The sequence below is a fragment of the Amblyomma americanum genome, chromosome 2 (assembly GCF_052857255.1).
Source record: "Amblyomma americanum isolate KBUSLIRL-KWMA chromosome 2, ASM5285725v1, whole genome shotgun sequence".
Classification (NCBI taxonomy): Eukaryota; Metazoa; Arthropoda; class Arachnida; order Ixodida; family Ixodidae; genus Amblyomma; species Amblyomma americanum.
Window position 1 is genome coordinate 199,909,680 of NC_135498.1, and position 22,391 is coordinate 199,932,070.

The 22,391-nt window shown below is 44.5% G+C and overlaps 1 long non-coding RNA gene across 1 annotated transcript; it reads left to right on the plus strand.

The window, feature by feature from the left end:
* Nucleotides 1-1,068: 1,068 nt before the first annotated feature.
* LOC144122105 (uncharacterized) lies at nucleotides 1,069-16,342 on the plus strand. Its single transcript, XR_013312807.1, has 3 exons — nucleotides 1,069-1,234; nucleotides 6,144-6,189; nucleotides 16,237-16,342. It is a non-coding gene; the product is annotated as an uncharacterized LOC144122105 (long non-coding RNA).
* The last annotated feature ends 6,049 nt before the right edge of the window (nucleotides 16,343-22,391 follow it).

Sequence of the window (22,391 nt, forward strand, 5' to 3'; positions counted from 1 at the left end):
CGACTGACCAGAAGCAGACGAGACGCTAAGTGGTGGGGCAGATGGCACGAAATGGTGTTTTGTTTTTACTCCATTGGGGACTTGGGGTGCATTGAGCCCAAAATGCTCCATTTTAAATTGGGAGTTATCAGGAGGAAAGTTCTTTATACCGCATTATTTAGTGCAGGGAGTAAAATATGTGAATTAGCACAATTTACTACATAATGATGGAGTAAATGTTTCCGCATATGGAGTATAAAGGGCGAAGTCATTCCTTTCAACTCCCATTTGGGTTCATTCTTGTTTACTTTATAGAGAAGAATTAAGATAATATAAATACACATGGAGCATTTTACACTGAGAACACAGCCATTCAAAAACAACAAGAGAGAATTACCAAACAGAATAATAAAATTGTATCCGAGAAGAAGTGCCTCTTTAACTAAATTTATCATCGAGGGCTTGTTTACGCACACTCAAATAGCGCTTCCACTTTTTGAACCATGCTAGCAGCGCACTCAGGACGAGGCACAAGAACAAGTACGACGGGACGAGGCGCTCAACCTTTAGTTTGAAAGGCGAGGCGGTCCGGTATTTAAGAAGTGCCCTATCAGGCCACATGAGCACGAGAAAGCAACTCAAAATCTAAATGAAATATGACACAAAAATTTCAGGTACGAAGTGAGGACAAGACCTCATGTGACTAAGAAGGAAAATAAAGAATCAGAGCAAGGCAAAATATAAGCTTTGTTCCTACAAAAGAAGCCAACTCAGGTAAAAAATTTTGCGCAGCACAAACTTATAAAACAAGGTCAACAACGCAAAAAAAAATCAAACCTGGCTGGTGCTAGCAATTACACCTAGCATGTATTGCTCAAATATTTCCCTTTTTGAGCATGTGTGACCATTTGGCGCGCAGCTATGCCTTGCTCAGATATCGGTGCTGTTACAAATCTGGAATTCTGTTCTTGTGTCCCCGGAGTCACATTTCGTTCTCGGTCTCGTTTCACTCAATGACTATCAAGGATAGCCCTACATTCTGCAGTGGGGCTTCTCCTCTTCTGCTTGCAGCGTCCACACAGGCGTGCAGTGGACCTTGATGCTACCTCGGCGGCATCTGCGGCTTCGGATGTGAGGACGACTCCGGAGGCCGAGGTTGCGCGAGCTCGAGTGATCTCCATCGCTCCGCAGGTGCAGCTCGTTCAGTGGGAGCGCACTGGAACATCGTGTGCCACGTCTGGAGAGTCGCACTCAAGTCAGTGACAAGAGCAGAGCCGCACCTTGGCACGGCACACGCGGGGCAGGCTCTGTACTTTCGCGCTATCTAACAGGTGACACTTAAGCAGTTACTGATAAAAAAAACATCATGATACGAGGCAACCTAATTGCATGCTTTGAAATTAAGCGGTTCGTTTGTAACCCCGTCAACTGGCACTTTTGATCCACACTTCATTCGATAATACGTGACATTATTATTATGCTCATTTAATTACTAACTGCAGTTTGTTAGTTCAGTAGTGTTTCATATTTATTTTTGCTACGCTAGGGATAACGCATCATCTTCATCAGTATCGCACACGTCACAAAAAACATAACCGATCACAATTGTAATTACTGCATCTGAAATTTAATATATTTAAGCGGTCAGTTACAGCCCCAAAATGAAATTAACAATTAAAAATGAGAAATAAATTACTATCACGTTATTTTCTTTGGACTTTTACCGCCGCACGAGAAATATACAGATACCAGAATGAACCGGTGCGTATTCCTTTGATCTCTTTTCTGTTCCAATTCATGTCACTAAGGCTGCGAACTGGGCGAATTGGTACCGATTCATATTTTAACAGCGCAATAAAAGAACGGTACACAACGGAGAATAGACAGCACAAGCGCTGATTCGCAACTAAATTTTCATTCACGGCAAAGGTCTCTTAACTACTAGGAACGACAAACAAACTAGAGGGAAAACAAAAGAAAACAAAAAAGCTAATCATCATGCCTTAACGAAAAACTTCAAGTCTGTGACATTCAGAGCTAACAGTCAAGGCAAGTGCCCTTCGTCTTTTGGAGGAAAACAACTTGCAACGCCTTGGGGCTTCTGTTACGGACGCAAAAAGATTGCACCTTCAGGTTTTCTTTACTGCGAAGACACATAAGGGCAATGTTCCCTTTAGATATATCGTGTCTGAGCACGGCATTTGGCAGTTCTTCATGTCCAGCTATCTTCAAAAGCATTTGTCGGGTCTGAAAATTCAGGATCCTTTTCAATGTCTAAATCGGAGCTATAGTTGACTTTCTAAAATCCAATAACTCGGGATGGCGCAATGCATTCAGTATCGATCTGCAAGATCTTTATTATTCTCTAGCGCATGATGAGCTCATGAAAAGTGTTAAAATGTGCATTGCTGATCACAGCAATGAAAAGGAATTTATTGCGAGAAGTGGTGTGCCCCTTGAGAGCTTCTTAGAGATTCTGGCTTTTATCTACGTCCAACTGCCATTGAATGAAAAGAAAAGTCGTTTGTGCAGAATGATGGAGTGTGCACAGGATTTAAGTAGCACTTGTACTAGCCAATATGTTGCTTGCTATGGTAGATACAGTAGATTTGATGGGTTAGTTCTGAGAATCGTTCGGTATGTCGATGATTATATTGTTTTTGTTAAGAAGGAGAGCATTACACGTAGGGTTGTAAATGTACTGAAGGTTTTCAAAGAATGCGCTCTGGGCCTAACTTTCACGACTGAACTTCCTAAAGAAGAAGTTCTTCAATTTCTGGATTTAAGACTGTTCTTAGAAGCGCGTGATGCATGTTGGGAATACTCCCCTTGCTCTACCAAGTCTTTCCTAAATTACCAATCAGGCCAACAAAATTAGTGAACAATAGCATTGTTATTCTAGCCAGAAATCTGCCATGAACAAGGCATGTCTTGGAAGAATCAACGAAAGCATTTTGCATCGAGTTGGCCGATTAAAATCTAGCGGTTGCCCCTCTCGTGTGATTTCCAGGGAATGCGATAAACTTCTAAGATAGATTAAGAGAGAGGGAATAAACCGAAACAGAAAAAAAAGAAGTTTGTGATGGTGCCTTACACACATGGTGTAGGGCATGGTTTAAAGAGTGTGGCGGCTAGATACGATGTTCACGTGGTTTTTTCAGCGCGAAGGAAACTTAGAGGTGTGTGCAGGCAGGTGGAAGTGAAGGCAAATGCAACAACCGCTAAGAAAAAGTGTGGAGGCTGTCAGACCAACCATAACAGCCATTTTGTGCCCTGTAATGTCGGTGTTGTGCACAGGATACCGTGCACTTTCGGAGTAACTTATATTGGCCAGACTAGATGTTGTGTTAACGCTCGTCTAAGTGAGCACCAGAGCTCCCCAGATAATGGGTCATCTTGTAACCTTGCCCATCACTGGAGAGAAGGTACATGCAGCCCTCTGGTTTCTAACACCATCATCTTAGGTAAACGTAATGACAGCCTAACGAGTGAAATATTAGAGGCTTTTCACATCCGTGTGACACTTCAGTCACACTAACTGATAAAGAAATGATGATACTTGTCCGGCCAAGATGTGTAGCTTTACGCTCTTGCCGATTGTCACCGTTGTGGGCATGATAATTAGCTTTTGTGTTTTTCTTTTGTTTTCCCTCTCGTTTGTGTTTGTCGTTCCTAGTTTTTAAGAGACCTTTGCCGTGAAAAATTTAGTTGCGAGTCACCGCTTGTGGTGTCCATTCTTCGTTGTGTCCCGTTGTTTTATTGCACTGTTCAAAATGAACCAATTCATGTCTGTTAATCTTCACCAGCTCTCGTTTTTCCAAGATTAAGTCGATGTTTTACCAACGTTTCTTCGTGAAAGCATCAAAAGTGGCACTGGAAACTCGGTCTACGGGATGGGAGGAAAGGCGATGTTGTAACGTACCGAACACGTTGCGCCCTAACTGGTAGTCAGACAAAGCACCGGGCTTCGTTGTTCGCGCTCAGAAGGGACAAAGCTCAGTTTCACTAAAGGCGACATCGTTGCACCGTCGTTAAGAAACGCGAACCATGAAACGCGGGGTCAACACATGAAGGCCGCTCGGGCTTCCATTTCCGGACATAATGCGGGTGCAGCTTTTCCGCATTCCGAACGCGTCCTCTATATCGAGGAAAAACTCCACATTAGCACAAGTATCTGCCACACTGGTCAGGTTCTCCATGTTATACCGCTGGTTACAATTTTTACCTAATAGAAAACAACTGATTACTAGAATAAAATACTTAAAAAACAACAACTGTATTACCAAGTATTTGAAAAAAGTAATTAGTACATTTCGAACTTCCCAGAGAATGTATTTTATTGGAATTAATCAGTTAAGGCTCTCGTAGCGAAAAGTTCTTTCTACAGCTCTGCACTTATATACTGCTCTTCATATAGCAAGTTTCTGTCTGCTTGTAGGTGACACTGCACGAATCTAGATTTTGTTGCAGCGAACACTCATTAATTCCAACTACGTCTCGCCCCGCCAGCGTCACGTAGAATGAACAGGCTCCCGTTAATTGAAACTCCGCTTAACCAGAACCAGACTTCAGTCGTCTTCTAGTTAGAATTGGCAAGAGTCGGCAGGGTTAGCAGCGACACACTGCCACTCATATAACGCGTCATCTTACGTGCGGTTGGACGAGTCCACACTGAGCCTCTGGACGACCCACTGTGGCAGATGAGCGGCTACTGAGGGCGTAGTCATAAACTTGCTCTTGGCAACAGCTGCCTTATTTAAGGAGGCGAAAAAGCAAAAAAATCTCGTGCACTCAGATTTCTTTGAATGTAAAGGAACCACGGTGGTCGAAAGTGGTGCTGAGTCTTCCACTACCCCGTGCCTCGCAATCCATAGGCCGGGAAAACAAAACGAATCATAGGCGCTGATTACGGCGAAATGCGGCCGTTTCGTGCGGTGACGAACACTGGCAGCGCCATTACGCTTTTCTTTTTTTGGTTGGAGCCATTGTCGAACTACGGTAATCTAGCAGGGAGAGTTTTTCTCGAATACTCACAAAATCCACCTAATATATAAAATCTGCGCTACTAATATTGTGCTTCATTGACTTACATGCATCTAATGCTGCCTTCATGATGTATTGCAGCCTGTATAGATGTCAAAATTTTTGCTCGAGAGCAGCCACTACCGTTCTTTCGAGGCCCATAGTCGGTCCTCAGTTTTCTCCAAATTTAAGTTGCGAAGGAACACGTTTACTATTTATTGATCCGTTATTCGTCTTTTTATAAAGTGTTCATCGTGCGTAGTATTAAAGATAAGTGCAATGAAGTAGTCGAGCTATTTAAAAAAAGCTGTCCCTACGCACAGTACCTGTCCAGCGAAGCGGTTAGTTCGAATCGTCATGTTAAGATAAGAGCCAGGCTGAAAATCACGCGTAGAAGGCAAAGAACCAGCTTGCAGTTCAACACAAAAATTAAAATTCCAATCGCAGACCTTGTAACAGTGAAAGAAAATTCTACTCGGGCGAGACAATACTCGCAAGAGCACTTAGTTACATTTGGAGTCAAAATCCTCAAGCCTGCTGTGCGCAACCTCGAGGGTTCGCAAAGCTATTTGCAGGAAAGATATAAGCGTCGGCTGTAATGAACACAACTGAGGTGGGCTAACGTAGAGGAAGAGAAAATTGTCTTGCAGCGGAAAGCGACAAAATATGTTTATCAGGAAATGGAGTACCTTAGTAGCAGTTACACTTTAATTATTGCTTGATAAGGAGGCCGATTTTATTCTTGTATTTCTGTCTTTAAATACTGTAAGTCCTAACTTCGATTTGGTACATTTTAGCCTCTATTGTCTCTGCGTTCACTACCCACAGCTATGTAAACGTCACCGTAAAGCCACGAAATAGCCATGGTCACGAACACCTTGGCCCCCGAATTCGTGCGGCAGATAATGCTTTGGCAGTGAATGCCTTCGGGCATCACTTTTTCTTATCATGCCACTGCCGTATCCTGCCATGTACCATTTAGTGAAATCAAATGTGCGTTGGTGAATATTTTAAAGCTTAAGGCAACTGTGCTCCTGAAAAACCAACACCAGTAAGCTCCGCAGCTTAGCAGCGTAAGCAAATGTGCTTCACAAAAGAGTCGTTTTTGCAGTGTTCCAATATTGCGTCACATTCTAATGCAGGCAACTCCACCTTAGAAGATGTGGAGGAAGTGGACAGGATCAGAGGGTAAGTCGCACGAAAAGATGAGCGGAAGAAGACGCTTTGAGACCGCGTATGAATCGCAAGTGCATGGTATTGGGAAATAAATAGGACGGGTCCATCGGCACAGGCGGGTTTGCCGCAACTCACCTACTGTTGCTCTCTGCTTAACCCATCCCCGCGTGCCCGATAAAAAAATTGCTGATGGCCCAGCTCTGTTAGGCCGGATTATACGTAGCGAAAGCACAGATACTTCTGCATCGGAAGAGTGCATTCCATAGATGCGCCTTTATTCATAGCGAAAGCTTGAGCCGTAGTGGCGGAGTGAGGCGAAAAAGGAGTTATGTTTTGGAGATGAAGTTATCGAGTTGATGGGAGAGTTGTGTTCTTTGAAACATTTGATTTTTTTTTACGTGAGTGAAACGCATGTCCGCTATTGATGTTTGAGAATGTAGCGCAGAACATGTTTGTGATCTTTTGTAAACTGTCGAAACAGGGAATAATGACAAAGAAAGCCGTAGTGGCGGAATGGTAGCGTCTCCGCCTCAAACGCTGAAAGGCTCTGGTTCGATTCCGAGCCTCGGTACACGCTTTTTTTTTTTAATCAGTGAGTGGGCGGGGGGTTTCAGTGGCTCCCATAGATGCCCTCACCGAATACATTGGTTAGCGGTTAAGCGCAGGCTCTTTTTAAGACGCATTTATACTACGGCCTAGCGCGCGCTCGCTGACACGGCGACGTCACGTCAGCTAAAGCGAGACCCACTATACGCCAACTGCGCTTGACCGCAGACGCGTTCGGCGGCTTCGGCGCACTGTGACCGCACTGGCGGAGACATGGAGACGTCTCTATTTCGCGATGAGTGCGCCAGCAGCAGCCGGCCCGGCAAGACCGGTTCGGCTCCGCGGCGAGGCGCGCGTTGTGACGTCATCTGGCCCCTCGGAGACCGCCACGGCGAAATCGCAAGTTCGCGGCCAGTAAAGCTTTCGCTTTGAAAAGAGGTTCGGACGAGCTCTGGTGAGCATTCCTCATCATCAGCCTCTGACTGCAAGCGCATAGGGGCATAAAACGGACGGGAGAGCGACAAGAGAATCTGTCGTAACAAGTGGTAGCGGTTGTCAAAAAAGCAGTGATTGGTAGGGTAACCTCCCAATCATCCCCTAAACAGCAGATTCCTGTGATCGCGTATATGCATAGCTTCTCCCACCGCCTAAAAAAGATCGGACGAAGGGCGAATGTAGAACTTTTTTCTGTCCCTGGAAAACTGCAATAATTGAGCAGACTGACTAAGCCGGGTGGCATAAATAAAAAACAGCGCAAAAAAGAAGCACCGAAGCAAGCTCGTTGAAATAGCCAACTCGGCTTTGTACAACATTCCATTCTAGAGTGGGAAAAGCTCTTTGTCCAAAGTTGCAGCTGCTATGACGACAGCCTCAGGGAACATTCTAAAAGAGAGGTGGGTTTCTTGACGCGCACTGCTGTAAATATAAGCCTGATGACAACAGTGCACTCGAAGATGGTGAATATGATCAAGTTTCCACGTGGCAGGCGCTCTACCAAGACTGCACTGTTATTTCGAAAAAACAGACGTAAACTGACTTGCGAAATTATTGAAGCGGAAAGTACAGGTCGTTTAGGTTGCTCCTGCGTATCGAAGCCATCTATCGCCCTTACGCGTAATGAACTTTTGTGCCTACGTCAGCGCCGGAATGTTTCGCTTGCCGCGCATGCGTGATATTAGCATGGTTTACGCAAAAAGCGTACCTGCATAAAAAGACGGATCAACACGCACACAAGACAAGACTGGCGCCAACTTCAAACTAAGGTTATTCATGGAAAAAACCAATTTATAACCACACTAGTAGGCAAAGAAAAAAAGTAAAACATATACAAGCGGTGACATGCAAAAGGCACACGTGCCAAAAGGATCAAGCAATGATCATAATGCTGATAATGAACCACTGAGAAAACTAATCACTTCTTCCGACAGCGATACAGATGGCTTGCTTACGCAGGTATAACCTCTCTGCTTGATGTAATAAGCTTCGATGATTTCATGCTTCGATGATATGTCTTCAGACCTTGCGATGAATTTAGTGTTTTCGAAATCTGGACGGCACTTGCAGCTTTTGCAGTGAGTGGCCATGTGGCTGCCATAACCATTTTTTATAGCAGTCTTGTGCTGCCTTACTCTTTCATTAAAGCACTCACATGTCTGGCCGATGTATTCCTGACCGCAGCTTAGAGGCACAAGATACACAACGTCAGCAGTGCAATCAGTTGCGCGGATTTGGTCATTCCTTTTCCACTGCCTAACCATTCTTACATTATTCAAGATGCAAACGTGCGACATCTTGCAATTGGAGCAGATAGAACCACATAAACCTTATACTTGCTGGCCACTTCCTTTAGATTGCGCGAAAGCCGATGAATATAGGGAATCACCACCGTCGGTTGCTTTTCTTTATCCTTGTTTTGAACGTGTTCTGCTTCTGACGTCGCCTTGCGCTTCTTGACAAGGTTCTCACCAATACTAGTGACGAGGTGTATTGGGTACCCAGTTTGGTAAATCCGTTCAGTTTGTGCATCAAAGCTCTGTGACATTCCATGCTCACAAGAGTTTTCCAAAGATGCATTCAGGCATGTCGCGAAGGTTCCCCACTTGATTTGTTTGGAATGTGCACTACCGAAAGGGAGTAGCTCTGTGCACGATCTGCGGCTGTAGGACCAACCAGCATGTCTGTCCTGCCTAAACACAATTCTCAGTTCAAGAAACTGCAGGCTATTGTCGCGGGGAAGTTCGTGCGTAAAAAGAAGCCCCTTGGATTCATTTCTGAAAATGTGACAATGTTTTCAAAGATGGCGCTTGGTTTTTAACCTACGTGATTTGTTAGCACAATTAGGTAGTCATCCACATATCTGAATACCATCACAACGTTAGAAGTCAATAAAAACCGGTCACTAACACGTTTGTCAGCACACGATCAATAAATTTCACTCAATATAGGTGGAAGGAACCGCCCAATACAAACACCATCGCGCTGAACATAATACTGATGGTTGAAAAAAATGGCAGTCGATGAAAGGTAAAATTCTAAAAGTGTTAAGAAATCATCAAAGCTAATGCCTGTATTTTCCTCAAAATGATAGTTAGCCAATGCATGCGATCTTTTCTTTGATGGAAATTAAGATTTCGGTATGCGGGATGTAATAGTACAGATCAGTAACATGAATCGAAAAAAGCCGACTGTGCTCCTGGCAACCCATTTCTAAGTTCTTGAACTACCTCATTAGAGCTGGGGATGAAAAAGGGGTCGTATAGAGGTAGGGACATTAAATGGCGTTGAAAAAAACGGCCTAAACAAAGCTGCCAGGACACTTTTTCTGAAACAATCGTGCGCGGGGTGAATTCAGGCCTGTGAGACTTGCCCGTAAACAGAACATCCAGGAACTCTCTGTCAGCATCCTTCACCAGTTTCTTGAGCGGTTCCGAATTCATTTCAGTTAGCAACTTTACTGCGATGTTCTTGACCTTGGTGGGAGTGAAGTTCATTGCGAAGAAGTGCTTCTGCAGAGCTTCAGCTGCTTTATCTTTCAATAGCTTCTCGGGAAGGGCCATAAAGCCACCTTCCTTGGCGCTTTGAAGAATCTCCAGGTTGTTTTCGCTCAGGTAGTCATTGATCTTCTTAAAGGGAGGATAAGAAGGGCGGCTGTGACTCACGTGGTAGATCAGACAATCCAAGGCATCCGAAGCCGCTCGGTCCTCATCCTTGTCTCTTGCTCTTTTTGCGACCTTCCTAGCCAGGAAAAGAAGATCAGATTTCTTCATCCGAGACTCAAAGATGAATTTAGGACCTTCCTCGAGCGTCGACTTCCCACGGTGTTCGAGAGCCACATCACCAAGCACCCTGTCATCTGCCGAAGACTGTTGCACCTCCTTCACCTTGGGGAAGCTTGCTCTAATCCTGTGCCACAGAAATTTCTTTGTCTGTGCCGCCAGCCGCTTGTAGTTTAAGAAACTCCGCTGCGCCGGCGTCCCATAATAAAACAGTGTGCGCAACCAGTCATTGAACAATCTGTTTTGACGCCACGCTTCAGACTTCAGGATCTTGCAAATCCTTCTCGTATGGCCCCACGATGGTTGTACGACACCAAAGATGGTTGAACCTCCAGAGCCACCAGTCTACGTTTTATGTAGAAGGTCATCATGCGGGAACGGCATGTAGCTGCAGAAGGTGCGACAGTCTTAGGCAGATGCCACGGTGCGTGGTGATGTGGTTCGCCAATCTCGTGGGAAGTCGACGCTCGAGAAAGGACGTAAATTCAGCTTTGAGTCTCGGATAAAGAAATCTGATCTTCTTTCTCTGGCTAAGAAGGTCGCAAAAAGAGCAAGAGACAAGGATGAGGACCGAGTGGCTTCGGATCCCTTGGATTGCCTGATGTACCAAGTGAGTCGCAGCCGCCCTTCTTATCCTCCCTTTAAGAAGATCAAGGACTACCTGAGACAAAATAACCTTGAGATACTTCAAAGCGACAAGGAAGGTGGCTTTATGGTCCTTCCCGAGAAGTTATTGAAAGAGAAAGCAGCTGAAGCTCTACCGAAGCACTTCGTCGCAGTGAACTTCACTCCCACCTAGGTCAAGAACACCGCAGTAAAGTTGCTAAGTGACATAAATTTGGAACCGCTCAAGAAACTGGTGAAGGATGCTGACAGAGAGTTCCTGGATGTTCTCTTTACGGGCAAGTCTCACAAGCCTGAATGCCCCCCGCGCACGATTGTTTCAGAAAGAGTGTCCTGGCAGCTTTGCTTAGGCCGTTTTTTTTCAACGCCATTTAATGTCCCTACCTCTTTATGACCCCTTTTTTATCCCCAGCTCTAATGAGGTAGTTCAAGAACTTAGAAATGGGTTGCCAGGAGCACAGTTGGCTTTTTCGGTTGATGTTACTGACCTGTACTATTACATCCCGCACACCGAAATCTTAATTTCCATCAAAGAGAAGGTCGCATGCATTGGCGAACTATCATTTTGAGGAAAATATAGGTATTAGCTGTGATGATTTCTTAACACATTTAGAATTTTACCTTTCATCGACTGCCATTTTTTTCAACCATCAGTATTATGTTCAGCGCGATGGTGTTTGTATTGGGCGGTTGCTTCCACCCATATTGAGTGACATTTATTTATCGTGTGTTGACAAACGTATTAGTGATTGGTTTTTATTGACTTCTAACGTTGTGAGGGTACTCAGATATGTGGATGACTACCTAATTGTGCTAACCGATCACGTAGGTTAAAAACCAAGCGCCATCTTTGAAAACATTGTTACCATTTTCAGAAATGAATCTAAGGGGCTTCTTTTTACGCAAGAAGTTCCCCGCGACAATAGCATGCAGTTTCTTGACCTGAGAGTTGTGTTTAGGCAGGAAAGACATGTTTCTTGGTCGTACAACCGCAGATCGTGCAAAGAGCTACTCCCTTTCGGTAGTGCACATTCCAAGCTAAACAATCGGGGAACCTTTGCGACATGCCTGAATGCATCTTTGGAAAAATCTTGTGAGCATGAAATGTCACAGAGCTTTGATGCACAAACTGAACGGATTTGCCAAGCTGTGTACCCAATACACCTCGTCACTATTATTATTGAGAACCTTGTCAAGAAGCGCAAGGCGACGTCAGAGGCAGAACAGGCTCAAAACAGGGATAAAGAAAAGCAACCGACGGTGGTGATTCCCGATATTCATCGGCTTTCGCACAATCTAAAGGAAGTGGCCAGCAAGTAAAAGGTTTATGTGGTTTTATCTGCTCCTTGCAAGATGTAGCGCGTTTGCACCTTGAATAAAGTAAGAATGGTTAGGCAGTGCAAAAGGAGTGACCAAATCCGCGCAACTGATTGCACTGCTGATGTTGTGTATGTTGTGCCTCTAAGCTGCGGTCAGGAATACATCGGCCAGACAGGTCAGTGCTTTAATGAAAGAGTGAGGCAGCACAAGACTGCTATAAAAAATGGTTATGGCAGCCACATGGCCACTCACTGCAAAAACTGCAAGTGCCGTCCAGGTTTCGAAAACACTAAATTCATCGCAAGGTCTAAAGACAGATCATCGAAGCGTGAAATCATCGAAGCTTAGTACATAAAGCAGAGAGGTTATACCTGCATAAGCAAGCGATCTGTCTCGCTGTCGGAATAAGTGATTAGTTTTCTCAGTGGTTCATTATGAGCATTATGATCATTGCTTGATCCTTTTGGCATGTGTGCCTTTCTCATGTCACCGGTTGTATATGTTTTACTTTTTTCTTTGCCTACTCGTGTAGTTATAAATTGGTTTTTTCCATGATTAAACTTAGTTTGAAGTTGACGCCAGTCTTGTCTTGTGCGCGTGCTGTCTCTGTCTTTTAGCGCCAGTAGGCTTTCTGCGCAAACCATGTCATGCTACAACCAACTAGCCCAAATGAATGTCTTGCTGCAACGTGATGCTAGCCATGTTTTACCTGTATATTCCGGGGCGAGGTGCAAAATAAACTGTTGTAACTCTGCGCTCGTGTTAAGTCGTTTCTCTCCTTGTGTCCTCGTCTTCTGTGCGCTGCTAAATCCCGCTTTGCTAGGAATGAAGAATAACCGACAGCCGAAGAGCTGCGAAAGAAGTTTAACACAAAGTTTAATACAAAGCACGACGCGCCCAAAAAGGGTGTCTGTGACATCCAGCTCATTACTACTGGTTTCTGAAGAGGTGAATGGCAGGCCGCAATCAGTTGAAATTTAGGTTCAGAAATTATGCGAATGTTGAGACTTTCCTGTTCTAAACAACATAGTCATGGCTAAAAAGCCTAAAGGCGTTACTTTTGTTATGCTAGAGAGCACCTTTTGCCACTGCGGAAAAAAAAACCTGATGATGCACAGCGGTGATCGGTTGTGGACTTGCAGTGGGAGCTATTACAGCGTCATGATCGCTTATTCCAGGCACAACCGAGAGATTGAAGGAACGAAAGGGAATAGGTGTCACAAATTTAAAAAAAGCCATGTGCCGAGTTAAATTCATTAAAGACGTTATAGACGACTAAGAGGAGAGCACTGGCAACTTATTGTGCCACTTAACTTCACACTTGTTAAAGTTTCCACCAAACAGGAAAAAAAATCACTTCAAACCTTCAGCAGAACACTCGAGAGGGCATTAAGAGAATTGAAGTTATCATTAGGTGGACGATAGAACGCACCGCTCATGAAGTGCTCCTGGTTCTCAAGAAACAGTTTGCACCACAATGATTCACATAATGTTATTGATAACGACCGCAAAACGTGCTATATTGTTCTGGGAAAAATTATAGACCATGAAGAAGGACCTCTGTGTACCATTCTGTGGTAGTTTGTTTCAAAGCTGACAATACTTTAATAAGGATTTCTCGATTTTATGTTTCAGTTGTGATAATAGAAGAGAAGCGGGAACGTTTGGGGAGTTCTAGGATAATGTGCAAACGTGACGAATAATTGCACTGCAACTAAAAAAAAAGACACCCAGAGAAGTTCCTACACAGGAGCTCATGTGTCAGCTTGTCCCTTTGTGTCCTTTATTGTCTGCTGCGCTGCAACTTTTTGTCGTGGATCGCCAACTACCCCATACCCTTACCCCACCAAAAGTGAGTTACGGGAGAAGCGTTTCATACCGGCAGGGTCAGTAAAAGGAATGTGCTTTTAAAATCTAAGCGGTTTTTCTGAAAAACAATTCTCATGCTTCTGCCCCCCCCCCCCCCCTCTCCGGTCAGCTTCACTCGCTCAAGATCCACAGTGCACGTGTTTTTTTTTTAATAGAAGAGCAGAGTTTCAAAGGCACTGATCGTTCTTCACTCTGTTATGCAGATGAAAATGTATAAACATTCTACATCTGAAGTATTCATTCAGGTATACGGGCTTTATGAGAATATCAATTTCGGTTATTCTCCAAGAAATTGTTCCCGTATGCCAAATGCTCATTATGTAGATGTGTAAAATTATGTAAAGTAATCCATTTAGACTGAGTGGCTGTTAGATTTCTGTGGGAGTTGGATTCCTTGCCAAATATTTATTGCATTTCAGAAGGACCATCAGCCATACCTTTAAAATGTAACGTAGTGATGCCAGCGCAGTGAACAATGGACGAGCTGAGTGAAGAGACACTGAAAACTAGTACTTTATTGTCCATACACGCCAACAAAAAAATACGAACTGGCATCTTAGCAAGCTTGCTCCGCGCTCGTGGAAAGGCAGGATGACGGCCTCACTCGGCCCCGCTCTATTTAAAGCTGAAAAAAAATTTCGAGTTTCGGCACGGAAAGGTAACACCACAATCTCTAGCAACGTAGAATCAGCTGCTCTTGGCTGCGATCATTCGAGGCCAATCTGTTCGCATTTCGCATCACAAAAAAAGTGACAAAACTGCTTGGCGACGGCTTTCAACACCAACAAACATTACAACCGGTCGTGAAAATGTGTCTTCGACAGACTAATGTTTCCTTAAAATCTTTTCGCTCCCTGTCTCCCCCTGTGAACTTCCTACTTATTAACAGGCTCTATAACGGTAAGCTTAGAGGTGGCAACGTGTATTCCGCCAGTGGCTGGCCCTTGAACACTCCTACTAACTGAACCATCTTTTGTCAACATGGCACTACTATGAGCATGCTAAAATACCACTGCATATTAACTTTAGCCCAGCTGTCTTCAGGTGGAGAAGTGCGAAAATTAGTCGCACTCTTTTAAGGTGTTATGAAATGTGAGAAGTACGCACGAAAAATCACCACTAGCGATAATTGTCTTTTTTCCCGGCGTCACTTAAGTGTTTCCAATCCTCCTGATACCTGGCAAAAAAATATTGTGCAGTACACTGAACAACGAAATCTTAGGGGCGGCGACTATATCCAAAAAGGTCTCGTGGTTACTTTTGAAAGCCTTGCCGAAAACGTCACATCGTTTACAACCCTTGGGAGGCACTCAAAAATTGCCGGCAGTCGGCGTGAGCATAATTTACGGTCATAGTCAAAAACACTTTCGGAGATCCGCGTACATTGCGGCCCTTGGTGGGGTACTTTCAAGCACCTTTTTCTACTCGTAACTGGGCCACGAACAGAAAGATCCAGTTTCTCTATATTGTCTGCATATTTCTCTATATTTTCTCTTTATTTATCATTGCCAAGTGCAAAAGATGGAAGTTCGGAATGCAGCAAAAAAATTTTCAACCATGTCTCCGGACTCGAAAAAATGATATCCTGAACATTTGCACGAAATCAGCTATGCAATTTGCTCTTGGAGTCTGAGGAGGATATAGGCCGTCTTGCTTCTTTTTATTTATTTGTTTATTGAGTTCTTACAAAGACCTGCCGCACCTGAAGGAATTATTGCAGAGGGGAAACACAATAACTTCTGCTCGTTTGGCCGAAAGTACCACAGGGTAACAAAAATACAATGACACAACTAATAATGAATGAGAAAAAGCATGCACGGAAGGAGCACAACCTGCTCTCTATAAATACAATGACACTAATGAAGTGAAAGTCACGAGCAAGAGAACTGCTCTCCACGTCACACAAGAGATAAGAACGCGCGGAATTGATCTTACTTGCAGCACTTAGTGACGCCAGCTGGCAGCCTGTTCCACTCATTGATCGCCCGAGGAAATAACGATGTTTTGTAATTATCTGTCCTACAGTTAATCTTACGGGTCTTCCACTGATGATCAACCCGTCTACAAAAAAAGTGAGGTTGAAGCAGCTGGGTGCCGGGCTTTGTCAATGCTCAGCTTTCCAAAACAGATGCGATGCATGATTTTCAACCCCAAATGTTTCGTACGGTTAACTAACGATCCCCAACCAAGGTAGTTTTTAAGAGATGTGACACTAGATGAGAAGCTGTATTTGTTGGGCACAAATCTCGCAACATTATTCTGGACGCGCTCAAGCATGTCAGATAAGTAAGAAAGCTGGAGGTCCCATACTGGGCAGGCACATTCAGGAATGGGTCGTACGTAAGTGAAATTGGGGAAACTCATGGCTCTTTACAAGTTCGTGAGTGGCGACCTTCTTTTGCTGACGCCATGATTATCGTTGCAGCACTTTCCGGAGGCTAAAGAACAGCCTCCTGGTGGCCGTGTGCTTCAACTCGGTCTTTGGAGGCATTTCCAACTTCCTTCTGGGCCCAGCCATGGCCTCGCTGCTGGCCAACCTTGAGAGGTGAGCGCGCGAGGCTCTGCCGTGGCCAGTTGTGCACGTGATCGTTGGCCGTTAGCCCCAAAGAGGAACACCAGATATTATTCGCACGCGCGTGTTCTCGCTTTTCTGTCCGCAAGAACCGCGTAGGATATGAATCCCGCATTCGTTTGGAAGATATAAACACTCCGCTAAGTGATCAGCTCATAGAGCACTGGTGCCCAATTAGAACACGATCGCTTGCACCGAATGGTCCTTTGCAGGTAGGAGCTAGGAGTTGTTCCCGTCGTCTTAATTTACTGCATGTCGTTTGTGTAGCTTCACTTGTAAAGGGCGTGCACGTATACTGGCGGCCTGTTCATGCTAAATGACGGAAGGCGGCCGCTAAAGTTTATTTTAAACTTTTCAGAGGTGATTTCAATAGTTCAGGCTAAAGGGACTTCGAGGGCAGCACGAGCGGTGACTGCGATTGTATTCACCTTAAGATTGGTACTCTGATGCACTCAAGCTAGAGGCAGGGAAGCAATGAATATACCGCTTGCTGAACTCTCCTTAGCAGCTTATTGTAGCAGCTGTTATGGCTTTCTTGCCCAGGAAGTTAAGAACCTTGATCTCGGTGCTCCTAGCACTGGGAACACGGTGCATGGTCCCTCGCATACACAATGGCCTTCAGGATGGGTCCACGTTCTCCATGTATTAATACATCAGAGCTACGGTATCCTGTGACGTGCATCTGTCGTAACAAGTTTACAAGATTGTAAAAAAATAATCAATATCGGTGGAACAGTCTCATAAGCTTAAACTACTTTCTAACCAAGGTCTTCGTCAGGGCTCTATTTTAGGGTATTTTCTGTTTACAATATACATTCACCACCTTCCTACTTCAATTAGTTGAAATCACTGTGTTTTATACCTGCTGATACTGCCGTGTCGTTATTTAACAAGTGCAATGAAGATCTCACTTTTGAATTGAATGCCGTTTTGAGTAATGCAACGAAATGGTGTGACTATATTCAATTAGCCATTAATCCCACTAGAACGAAATTGATAGCCTTCAAAAATAGTCTGAAAATTCTTCCGTGTAACACTTAGTTCTTGTATTATTCCAGTTTCTGGTAACACCAACTTTCTAGGCGAATTCTAGGCGTTATTCCTAATTGTACGGCTAAATTTTCCACCCGCATCGCTCATCTGAAAAAAAGTTCTGTTTTGCATTACAGCCCTAATCAAATCGCGTTGCACGCTACCTACTCTTATCTTTGTATTATGGATTCTACACAGTCACGTCACTTACGGGATTATTGCATGGGGAAATACAATTCTCATTTATCGCTGGCACAAGATATACAAAACGAGGCCATCTGCATTATCAACCGCAGCTCTTTGTCTACTGATGCTCCTTTGTCGTTACTAAAGAACATTTTATCAGTCCACCAACATTTGAAGGGATAGCTTCACTACTAGACGTAACGGGCTGAGATCGCCGTGTATTTCGCATGATCTTCAAGTCTCAGCGAAGGTCAAGCCTTGAGTATAGAAGTTTGGAGAGCCAGTGGACAATGGCCAGACCAATGCTCAAGCTATTGCAAAGGTCAAAGGTCGAGGTCAAGATCAGAGGTCAAGTCCATTTCAAGGTCAAGTCAAGGTCAAGTCAAAATCACTTCAAGGTCAACCAAAATCGGATCACTTGATTGCTTCTTGGCTCGCCGCACAGCTGAAACGCGTCGTTTATGTGATAGGGCGTGTTCTTGCTCCCTCCTTAACCGAGAACATAACGGGAGGAGCGCCCGCGCGCCTAGGAACGAAGTGGACATGCGGTGCCCACGTGCTAGGCCATGACGTCACGCCCTTCTAAACCGTATACATAACTGGAGGAGCGCCGGCGCGCTTAGGCACGAAGTCCACGCGTGCTGTTTACGTGCTAGGCTGCGACGTCAGGCCTTCATGCGAGCATAATAGCAGCGGCGGAGACACCTAGCAGTCACAGCAATGGAGTCGGGCACCTTATCTGGTAACGTTGACTTTGCCGGACTAAACCACCATGGATCTACCGCTTCTCCTTCTGCTCAACCAAAACTAAACCACCGTTAATTTTTTCATTACCACCTAGGAATAATGTTCTTCAATCTTTTAAATCAAACCCTGCATTTTAAGTTTATCAACTCCATCCTGTTGTCCAACCATAACTCTGCAAAGTTTGCAGCAAGTAACAATCTTCTACTCCCCGATGTTCATACCAATTGTGGGGAAAATGACGTCGTCTTTTGCAGCCATTTCACTTTGGAACACATTCCTGTTCACACTAAAAAAAAAAAACCCTAATTTACTTGCCTGTATTCAAGAATAAGCTGAATGTGTTTGTGTTGAAATGCGGATTTTTATTTTTATAAGTATTTTTGCTGCGTTATTGAGATTTTAGACTTCGCTTTTGTGTCGAAATACTGACATGTTATTTTCTGTATTTTAAAACCATCCGTTAACTATTCTGTTAATATTTCTTTTATTGATATGATCTATCGAGGGTCTCTCAGCAGAACAGGATTTCGCCACTCTGGTGTAGTACATAGCCACAATCTCCTATATGAACAAACCAATTCACCTTCTGCCCTCAGTCCTCAGTCCTCAGCGGTTGCGGAGCAACTGACAAAGGCGGCGGTCAGAAGTGTGACGCAGCGGAGGGTGCTAAGAGACTGCTTCCGGACAGGCTGTCATTCAAAACTGAATCTGGCAAGGTTTAATGCTAGATCCTCATACAGTGAGACTAGTCTAATAGGGTTAGTAGGGATGTCGTACGGCTTAGTGAGTTTATGAGGACAGATGAAGTGTATACAGTCTTAAAGGGCAGCCACGTACTATGCTACCGTGAAAAAGCGGACAGACGAGGAATAGATCAGGGATTCCTCATCAATAAGGATATAGCTAGCAATATAGAGGATTTCTATAGTATTTACCAGAGGGTGGAAGCTCTTCTAATTATCCTTAATAAGAGGTAAAAACTGAAGGTGTTGCAGGTCCGTGCACCTGCATCTGGCTATGATGAAATCGTAGAAAGCTTCTATGAGGACGCGGAATCTGCAATAATGAGTATAAAAGCACAGTGCACTTTACCGATGGCTGAATTCAGTTCCTAAAAAGGAAAAAGCAGGCTGGATAGCATGTAGAAGGCGACTAGGGCATAGGCGCAAGGAATAGAAGGGGGGAGTTGTTACTAAAGTTCGCAGAGACACATAATTTACGGATCAAGAATACCTTTTTTCCGCAAACTAGAGAACAGGGAATGAACCTGGAAGATCCCAAATCGTGAGACTAAAAATGAAATAGAATACATACTACGCGTTCACCCTGGCATCATGCAGGCTGTGGAGGTGCTCGGAAAGGTGCGCTGTAGTAGCAACGGGATGGTAAAGTGCGCATATTTTGCATAGGTTCATGTGAAAGTACCAATTTCCGGTACCGGTACTCACCTACGGGGCAGAAACGTGGAGGCTAACGAAAAGAGTTCCGCTTAAGTTAAGGACAACGCAGCGAGCCATGGAAAGAAAAATGATAGTTGTAACGTTAAGAGACGGGAAGCGGGCGGAATGGGGGAGGAAGCAAACTCAGGTTAATGACTTCCTAGTCGAAATCAAGGGGAAGAGTTGGGCTTCGGCAGGGCATCTAATGCGAAGGCAAGATAACCGCTGGTCCTTGAGAGTAACGGAGTGCATTCGAAGAGAAGGCGAGCGCAGTAGAGGGGCGGCATAAAGTTAGGTAGGCGGATGAGATTAAGAAGTTTGCGGTGAAACGATGGGCACAGCTAGCAAAGAACAGGGTTAATTGGAGAGACATGGGAGAGGCCTTTGCCCTGCAGGGGGTGTAGTAAGGCTGATGATGATGTGAAAGTCATAGGAGAGAAAAGAAAGGAATCGCGTCGGGACGCTGTTTGTGTGCTCGATGTTGCAGAAACGCAGCAGCACCACCTGCTTGTAGTGCATGTGAACATGATCGAGTTCAAAAAGCCGGCATGCTTACAGGAGACGCGAGATGCTAAACAATTAGTTTGCTGGTTCATTTATTTATAGTGAGGTGCCTGCTTACATCCAAACGCCTTCTAGAACAGCGTAGAATGCAAAACATGGTAAGCTAGAGAAGGTTCACGGTTGGGCGGCGCAGCAACAGCGTAGAGACCTTATGCAAAAATGCTGGCATCTATCGGAATACAGCCGAAGCAAGCAAGCGACGCCATGTTGTGGGATAGCGGTCACGGGATTGTCTGGTGCGGACCATGTGAGCGGCTCTCTCAGTTTTAAAGTTTAAGAGGAAAATAATGAGCGACGATCGGTCTGGGCGGACCTTTCTATGTTGCCCAAATTTCCGACCGATTTAGTGGATAACTGTTATGTGTCGAAAACGCATATCTTCTCTTTCAGTTTTAAAATGTCAGACTCAGAATGTTTTCAGTTGTCGTGCTCTGTTCGTTTATTTTCTTTTTGCGTCGACGGTTGAGGTTGAGGTAAGGTGTCCGCACCCGCATCGCTGGGACGACGCCGTTTCGCGATTGCACGCTCGATTACGAGTACGCCTTGATAAAACTTGCCGATCGTTTGTTTTGTCTAGTGCTTTTCTGGAGACTGTGAGCTAAAAAAGACATTCGCAGGAATAACGAGACAACAGGAGAGAAGCGCAACTTTCAACTTTAGTGACGACAAAAGAAGCCAGGCGCACTTATATATCACCTGTTATCCAGAGATAAGCTGCATGAGAGAGCGTCAACCTAATCACCAAACACGAGAAAGAGCAAAGGAGCAAAGGGGCATCTTTCGGTGAGATAAAAACCTATGAAGGTGAACATATAAACACGTGCCGAAGTATGGGCTAATAACAATGCATTACAACATGAGAATACAGATCTGCATGAAAGTTGTTAATGAAAAAGAAGAAGTGCGTAGCAACATGAACATATGAATAACAAAAAACTCTGACAAACAAAGGAAACAATGGAGACGGGGATAAAAACCGTGTAAAGGTCGGCAGAAAAAGTTAAAGGCACATTAAAAATTGTAAAATCAACTAAAGTACATAGGAGCGAATGGTTTTGAGAGATTAGATATAATCATCTAAATAGGATAGTTCATTTAAAAGGAAAAAATACAGCGCGAACATAGACGACGGACGAAGAAGAGGTGCACAACACAAGCGCTATCTCGCAACTAAAATTTTATTCAACAGGAAAACACATATACAAAAGCGTCCAAAAAAACGGCAAAGTCAGCAATCACATGAGGCAATCAACACTTGGAACAAACTCAAAAAGACCGACCAGATAGCGCAGGGCGCCTTTTTTTTTTCTTCTATGACCCATGGCAAATCAGGTGTTGCACAAGAACCGTATCTCCGCATCAAATAGTGTGATAGAGGGTTGACTGATGCACGTGTTAATCTTCTTCTTTATAAAAAACGCTTCCATGATCTCTCTAGTACGTTGGTTGCGGTGCCGGTACAGTACCTCGGTTTTCTGAAATATTGCCTTAAAGTTGTCTTTCTCTTCGCACTGAGCGCAATGTTTAGAAACATCTGACGATGCGTTTTCGTGCTCTTTTAGTCGGATTTTTAAGCAGCGCCCGGTTTTCCGATATACACTTTTTGGCAAGTGAAAGGAATCTGGTAGACCACCCAACGCGCACAATCCACAAATCTTGATCTGTGCCGCACCGAACACATAAACGGGCGCATTTTTTTCTTCCATTCTTGGGCATCAGTCCCAGTCATCGGACAGAGGCGTTGAAGCTTTTGGGGTGCTGTACAGACCACGTCGACATTAAAACGACGAGCAACATTCCTCAGATTGTGCGCCAATCTATGAACGTAGGGAACGGCCATTGCTTTCTTTTTGGCTCCCGTTCTTTCATCTCTGTTCGTGGTCCGGAGACCTCTGAAATTGCCAACTAGTTTTTCGCATGTTCGTGATATCACAGAGAGGGGGAAACCTGCCGCGGTCAGTCGTTGTACTTGCAAGGAAACACCGTTTGCGACGGAGTGCACACAAGATTTTTCTAGAGCAGATCTTAGGCAGGAGAGGG